General features: G+C 39.3%; 1 protein-coding gene across 12 annotated transcripts in view; it reads right to left on the minus strand.

Annotated features, from left to right (window-relative positions):
- arvcfb (ARVCF delta catenin family member b) overlaps positions 1-5,402 on the minus strand; it is a 176,406-nt gene extending 171,004 nt beyond the window's left edge. For all 12 annotated transcript variants that reach the window (XM_048242923.1, XM_048242920.1, XM_048242919.1 and 9 more), the window contains exon 1: positions 4,703-5,402. The gene's annotated coding sequence lies outside the window, so the exon portion shown is untranslated. The remainder of the gene's footprint in view (positions 1-4,702) is intronic.
- Positions 5,403-8,397: the final 2,995 nt, after the last annotated feature.

The following is an 8,397-nucleotide window of genomic DNA, read 5'->3' on the forward strand; positions in this document are numbered from 1 at the left end:
CCCACTCAAACAGGCCATCACCCCACATATACAATGCACACATCATGGCTGATGGGCTGGAGAACGCTCACTCCTGGGGTGACGTGCGCCGTGGTGGGATGAGCGATTACCTGTCACGCAATAATGGATGATATTCCATCCCGATGCGGCACAAATGTGGGATTTAACAATACTCCTGTAATCCTAATCTGACAAGAGATCAACAAGGTGAGCCACCTGAATGGGCCCAAAATGCACTGCATTTTCCTAAATGCACACACACACACACACACACACACACACACACACAAAAACACAAATCGCACTGGATGTTTGTCACTGGATTATGTACACAAGTGAGGACGAGGCATAAACAAATGGAATGCATGTGTGGATGTTAGAGAGCTCCATTAACATATGAACTTGGAGAGCTCCATTAACATATGAACTTGGCTTTTGATGGACGTTTATCTTAGGGAGCAACATTCCCCTGAGTCTGTGCCTCACATTTCCAGGGATTCTTTGAATGCATGAAGGGGATGCAAATAGCCAACATACTGATATACTGGACTTGGACATCACAGAGAGGCCTCATATATTCCTGTGCACTGTGTATGGAAATGGTTGATCATAACCAGACAAACAGACATGATTTAATCATACTGTAGCAAAGACGGAGATTGTTTCTTTCAATAACTCACATGACTAAAATCAATTGGCCCTATTTTAGCGATCTAAAACGCATGGTCACTAGTGAATATCTTAATTAAATTTAGTGGGTTGTCCAGTCCGGGAATGGTTTTGTTATCAAACATCAAGGCGTTCCTATGTTTCTTAATCAGTCATGGGTGTGTTTTGGGCGTAACATCATTTAAACCAATGAGAATGACATCTGTCATTCCCTTTAATAGCAATAATGGAACTTCAAACAGCGCATCAGTGTTTTGATAGGCAGCAGCGCATTTGAATGAATCTGCTTGCATGCAAGACTGTATGGAACAGGTATTCCACTAAACCATGCTTTACTAAAACCTAGCAGAGTATAGCCTATTGCTCATCTATTATTTGAACTCAATAGCAAAGTGAAACTAACTTCACTGGTGTCATAGTCAATGACAAAACAGTTATACAGTTAATTACTCTCAATATTGACTTACAATGGGTTACCATCGAAAACATAGCCTGAAAAAATCCAGACTGACTAAAAAACCTAAAGTCATTTATCCTGCAGAGGAGTTGCTGCTTACATCTTGTGACAGTGCGTCTTCAGCTGTGCTTCATATGCGTTTTTTGCTCTAGACCAGGCTTTTCTTGGTCAGTGGCGTAATGATTTTTAGATTGTGCAAGATAGCGATTTTCAGATAATGCGCCAGACCCTACCCTAAGTCGTTAAATGCCACACCCCTGGGCGCAAAGCTTAATGACTTGTGTGTAAAATAAGAATAAACTTTGCGTCGGGATGATAATCCACTTTGTGCCAGGTTTTGCCTCGTGAAAATAGGGCCCATTATGTGAAAGAGACTGCACCTTTTCTATTAAACACATTTTGTCTGTTATCACATGCATTATACAACATGCTATAAAAACTGGAGTCTTCAGATTTTTCAGTAATCAGTGAAAGTATTACGTGGGTATTCTATGGCACCTTTGGCTATCCCAGGCTTGAGTGACAGACATTGGATACAACTGTAAGTCACCCATCCTAATCAGCAGCATTTTGGCTTAGAGATTATCCTCCTCCAATCTGTTTGTGCTCTAATAGGCCTGCGTCCAGCAAAAACGCCACACTTTAATTTATAGGCCCCGTTACTCATCATCATTAAAATACACCTTCTGTATGTTCTTGTTTTCATATTAGCACATTATGTAACCCAACTGGTCAGTCATACATATATATGTTATTCAATGGAAAATGGCTGTTTTATTCTAAATTTATCCAATCAACATTGCATGCCTTGTCAGTCATGTGACTTTGCATCTTCGAAATGGTCAGCTCAAACTCATCCAAAAATCGTTTCAATTGTTACTCTAATCAATATGCATACAAAAAGGAGCTCTCACTGTGTCTTCATCAGCCATGATCATGTTCTAGACTTCAAGTGCTGTCTCTTTCATCACAGTGTTGTCATGCACCAGATTTATATATTGTTCCTTCCTCAGAGTTTTGTCAACAACTCTTTACTTGAAATCACTGCATCAGTGGATGTCCAAATAAAGACACTTAACAGAGTCACTTACACAAGACCAAAGCCAAGTGTTCATTAGAGGATGAATAGTGCTGCTTTCTTATTGTGCAGCCAATTGCCTCCTGCTCACAATGGGCCTCTGGAACAACATCATGTTACCTTGTAAACTTCAGGGGAATGTTGTTTTACACAAAATGTGTTGTATTAATGGCATCAACAAACTTAAAGGTACAGTCAGCGATTGCGCAGGAAGTCGCGTTTGTTTATGTTTTTATTTATATGTGTAATTATAATATATAGTTTCTATAATATAATTAGAATATATAGAGGCTTTTGTCCAAAACAACGTGCATTATATTTTAACCCAGGGCCAAACAAAACACACCAGAGAGGTAGCTCACCCCAACCTTCAGTATTCTCAGAGAAACTGACAGAGTTTTGTTTTTGTTCGGGGGACAGGCTGCCCCCACTTTGTTTGTTTACAGTTTTTGGGCCGTGGAGCAACTGGCTGGGGCACCTGCACTGTACGCCGACGACCCAGGTTCGATTCCCGCCCCGTGGTCCTCTCCGGATCCCACACCTGCTCTCTCTCATTCACTTCCTGTCACTCTTCACTGTCACCATCATTAAAAGGCATAAAAAGGCCAAAAAAATATACTTAAAAAAATAAATAAAACTATACGTAGGCAAATTTCACATAATGTACATTGTACATACTGTTTTGCGTCATTTGTTGCTGGCAGGTGCTGGTGCATAGAAGATTAGTCACTTGTGTTGGGCTCATTGTCACCAACTTCAGTTTCTGCTTGACATATTCACTACACTTCTCTTTCTAATACATCCCATTTCATTGCACGAAAGCTTTTGTGCATGTTTGCTTCCTTTTCATTTGCTTGCATTCACAGCTTAGCTTGTCAACCATTTGCTAATGCTCCATACAGTTAAACTAGCCTAGGCCTATTGGCTGATATAAAAACAAATATAGGCCTACTTTTTTTCATGAAAGACAAAAAATAGTTTAAATTTAACTTCAATGATTAAGGAGCATGTGTGTTTGGATCATAAGCATATGACCTGTATAAACTCTTGTTCATTCTTCAGAAAATACCAACATCCCATGTAGCTGTTAAGAGTATTCAACCATTGGCCCAAGCAGTGTGAAATAACTCAAAAATAATCAAAGTAGAATTGCATAGGCCTAAGTGTAAAAGCTGAGACTTCCCACATAGCAAGAAGCTGGTCTGAGGGCATCTGGCATTCTGCCCATTCCCCAATTTTGGCAATTTTGACCAACATTTTTAAATATTCTGATGGTGGGTCAGAAGTGGTGGTCCAATATCTGGAAGCCTAATTTCACTATCTGGGTTTTTGCTCACAATTTGGTCCCCCTCACTTTGAACTATCTCCTGCGCCCCTGTGCAACACACTCTAAAGGAACACACACTGCCTGTGTTTCTGTGAGGGGAAAACTGTCATTGAAGCACAAGTTGAGCCAGCAGCTTCCCAGAGCATGACCTTGTGACAGATCGCTGCAGCTATTTATATTCATTCATAGTACACTGAATATGCATGGCAGTCTTGCTGCATCTATTTTTTCATGCAGTAGTCATGTAAAGCGAATCCAACACCCCACTTGCCTCTCCAGTGATAGGGACAGATCTGTGCCTGTGTTTCATAAATCTCTCTGAGAGGAAACTTTGAGATCAAAATCCTTCCTGAAATGCACATTACAGCACATTTTTAACATTTAAAGACGATTTTACAGGAAAAAAAAAAACATTACAGTTTTCATCATTCAAGGAAAGACAAAAAGGAGATGTGTCATCTTTGGTATAATACTTATTTTGATTTGGTATTATACTTATTATGACATCTTCCATACAGGCCAAAAAAACAGAATTTATAATGGAAAAACAGCTTTTTGGACAAGCTATTCCCACTACAAGTCGTGCTCAAATGTGCAAAACAAACCCCACAAGAATATGGTGTAAACAATCATGTAGAGGATAGTAGCAACAAATTTACAGTATGGTGAGGTAGGTACAATGATGCCCTATATCCCTGCCACTATGTGTTGCTGTTCAGGCTTTCAGAGACTGACATACACGTAATTAGACTTTGTATAGCCTCACTATTGCACTAGCACACCATCACAAGCTAAAAATCACACAAAATCAGTAGTAGCCTAAATACAGCACTCGGCGTGCACATCATAAAAATGATTAAAAAAAAAGAATGATATTTGATGGCTGACGCATTCTCGCAAAGGCAATATTCATTGATGATTCTAGCCTGAACAACAATAACATAAACTCTCATTTATCAAAATAATTTCCTGACAGCAAGCAAATGCACGTCTTCACATTGATACGCCAATTCCCTCTATCAGTAGGCTACCAATCCAAAACCGCGCAGCAACGCGTGGCGCATTAAAAACCTACTTTCAGCATTGTAAGAGCTCAATCTACAAAACATCATCATCTTCCCTTAAGTGAACAAATTAAATGCATACAACACATTAATAATTGTAAGACTACCTTTTTCTTCACTCGCCTCAGAGTGTGGGTTGGGAGACAGCACGCGTAAGGAGAGCTGCGTAAACTTGCCAGCGGTAGGCTATCAGCGGATGGTTCTTCAGTGTTGTGGATACTTCACCTCAGTAGGGTTGATTTCTTCAGGAGGAACTGCTTTTAGGAATGCAGTATCGGTGTGTGTGTTTTATCCAAGAGAGTAGAATTAAACGGCAAGAAATATTAAGAGGTTACGCGGAATCCAGAGAAGCACCGTGCTATTGTCCGGCGAGTGAGATATTCCGTTTCAAAAAAGCCATTCTGGATGGATGTCCATGCTGAAAGTGCTTTATTAGATTATTTCTCAAAAATCTGCAAGGAGACGTTACGGTCGCAGAGCAGACAAAATATCTTTACTCCGTGTTTCTTTCTTCAAGTTTGTAACGATATTTCACTCCAAGAGCTTCTGCAACTGCTGCTGGGTAGATAGGTAGGTAGCGGTGGTGGTGGTGGTAGGTCAGGTGTATTAGGATCTCCAAACTGCGGACCACAAAGCAATAGCCTAGCCAATTTTCGAAATATGCTCTTACATAGTAATCCTTATCTGGGGTTGCAAAGCATTCATAACGAAATATTTTGAAGAGGTCTTCCTTTAGTTTTTTCTTCGACACGTCTCTGATCTACTCTAATTATCGAGATCACTCACTCTCAGCGCAGTATTACAACCGCTAAAACAACACAGACAGCAAGCAAGCCTATCAGAGAGAATGCAAGTTTTATCCCGCCCCCTGTTTCGGGGCAACCTTCGAGGAACAAATTGCAGTCGTTCTTGATTGGTTCGTTTTGTATTATCAATCAAGAACGTATTTATCATATCATTGGGTAAAAAGCTGTCAATAGGCTAATAAGATAAATGAAGCGCTTTGCATTGATGTATGAAAAGACAGGCTGCGAAGTTATACAGTGCATCTCCTCACTGAAAACCTATAAAGGTGAAGTATTATTACTGCTGCAAAATTGATGTCATTTATGCAGTTTGCAATGTGGAAGAGAAACTGTAAAACACATTTACATGTGGCAAATAATGTATAGGGCAAATTCAGATAAAAAACAAAAACATTTTCGTAATTTTAATTTATTTACATTCAAGTTGTGGACCAATGTTTTTTCCTCCACAAATGTTTATTTTGTAGGCCAAGTTGCTGACTTAAAGCCCTGCATGGCGAAGTAATGTGCTGTGAAAACTGTGCTGTGAAAAATTACCAGGCATAGCAATGAAGTGTGAACTGTAAACACAGTGATTCAGTCAATTGTAATAACCTTAATTCTCATTCAGAATATATAAGTCACTGTAGTCCAATAGGCCTACTGTATAATACATGTGATTAGGCCCATCACAGAAAAACTATCGAACTTGCACTTCTATTGCTTCCATTGTGAGTGGATTTAGGAGTGGGATTTGTAAGTAAGGCGTAGCCTAATGAAACATCAATGCAAACAACAACAGAAAATAAAAAATGTATCAGAACTAAATGGGCAATTAAACCCTGCTGCTCTATGTGGTAGCTTGAATTAGTAGAGGTCCTGGGTAATATTTGTATGCACTTCATTTAGCGGAGAATATCTCAACTGTTATAGACTAATATGACCCCATTGAACAAAGTGGGAAGTGTGCCAAAATAAAATAAAATAAAATATGCAAATGAGGCAATATCTCATTAAATATGCGTACATATAAACCCTTGAAGCTACAGATTTTCTGAAGTGATCACAATGTTCACAGTGACCATAAGGTCTTAGAAGAGTGTAAGCATTCTGATTTGATATAAAGAAAAGGGCTAAAAAACAGTCAACCTATTACATACAACTAGGTTGACCTACATGAATTGCTTTATTAACCTAAACTTTAAAAGCTTACATTTCCTACCTGTTCTAAATATTGCTGTCATCACGCCATCACCTCCAACTTTTTTCTCCAACAAAAGTTTACTTGGCAGCCATAGTGAGGTCGTAGCAGAGCACATGGCTGTAAAGCAAGATGACTTGTGAAATCAAGAAAAGTTAGGAAATCTACTCTTTATTCTTTGTGTTGGCATGTGTCTTCTTACGTGTCATTATCATGAGTTGTAGTTTTGTGTATTTAAATAATTATAATGAATTTGTATCAGTTTTATATTTCATTTGTATTGTAGCTAGCTAGCTTTGCTACAATACATTAACTAACGCTAACTAGCTTTGCTAGTGTTTTTGTTTTATTTTTTTGCAAAATTTGTCAAAAAATGTCATCCCCAGATTAGTCTCAGACAAGTTGATGAAGTTACAATGTCTTCATGTCATGAAGTTATTCCTCACAAACAGATAAGTTGGTACATACCAATTACTCATATTTGAAACCTTATTTTACAAAATTCCAAAAGATCTGGAGAAAGTGAGAGAACAACTTATCCACAGGATCTACTGACACTGTCATCAGGTGACACAGATGTCTTTGTGTGCCTATTATACCACATAACAATTTTCTGGCTCATCCGCAACTCAGGAGTGAAAAGATCAATATTACCCTTCATGATATCTGCATAGCGCTGGGAGATGAGCTCTTCCAGCACTACATGTGCTGACTGGGTGCGATACAACCAGCAAAATATCAACCAAACTTGCAGCTCTGAACACTGTCCACAAACCAGACAACTCTTTTCTGATTCTCAATGGCAACTGTCCACAGCTTACAGAGTGCAATTCAAATGGCAGAAACATTCTTGGTCAAATGTCTCAAACCATCAACGGACATGGAGACATTTGACGACCTGCGCATTGCTGCGTTCGATAGTAATGCCCTTAAGATGGACTTTGAGAGGGCCGCTTGCACCTCAACTAATGCAAGAAAACATATACAAAGAGCCTATTCAACAGCAGCTTTGGGTCCAAGCACCATTTACAGACACCACCTTGATCTTAAATGCAGATGCTTATGGTTTTATAAGAAAGGGCAGTTTATTAGTCCCTGAGATTGTAATCTCAAAACCTGAAGGTTTACCAGATTCCTGCTTGTGTGGCAAGTGTGCACACAAGAATGGGTGTCCCTGTCGGGTAGCTGGTATCCGTTGTTGCAAGTACTGCAAATGCAAGGCAGGCTAGTTGTACAAATCCTATCACTGAATGAGGTCTCATCCCCATACCTGGACTCTGTTGTGAAAGTTTTACCTTGCAACACAGGGAATAAACCTGTTTTGTATTTTTCACTTTAACGTTCCAATGATAATAGCAAGGTTGGATATAAACTTAGTTTTTGCCAGGCAACATTGTACCAATTTCAGAAGAAGAACAATGTAAGAACAATGAAAATCAATGTTTTACAGATATGAAGTTATAATAATACAAATTATCAGTTAAAAGCTCCATAAATCTCCCCAAACATTCTCCGGTACAGTATACATACACACACAACCACACACACATATCCATGAGTTTGCACACTTACACCCATGCATACTCATGTATGCGCACTGATGCACACTCATGCACACACACATTACTTGCAACTGACTTTCTGAAAGTTTAGTAAACAATTTGTCTCAAAAGAGAAACACAGGGGGTAGGCCTATAGCAAATAGAGGGATCAGTCAGGCCTCAAACTACAGGGTACAGAGTAGCAAGTCTGCAGCTTCACAGCAATACCAAAAAGCCATGGATGTTGGTATGATAGTCAGGGCACATACTCAACC

This window comes from Alosa alosa, chromosome 5 (assembly GCF_017589495.1).
Source record: "Alosa alosa isolate M-15738 ecotype Scorff River chromosome 5, AALO_Geno_1.1, whole genome shotgun sequence".
In the NCBI taxonomy this organism is placed as follows: Eukaryota; Metazoa; Chordata; class Actinopteri; order Clupeiformes; family Clupeidae; genus Alosa; species Alosa alosa.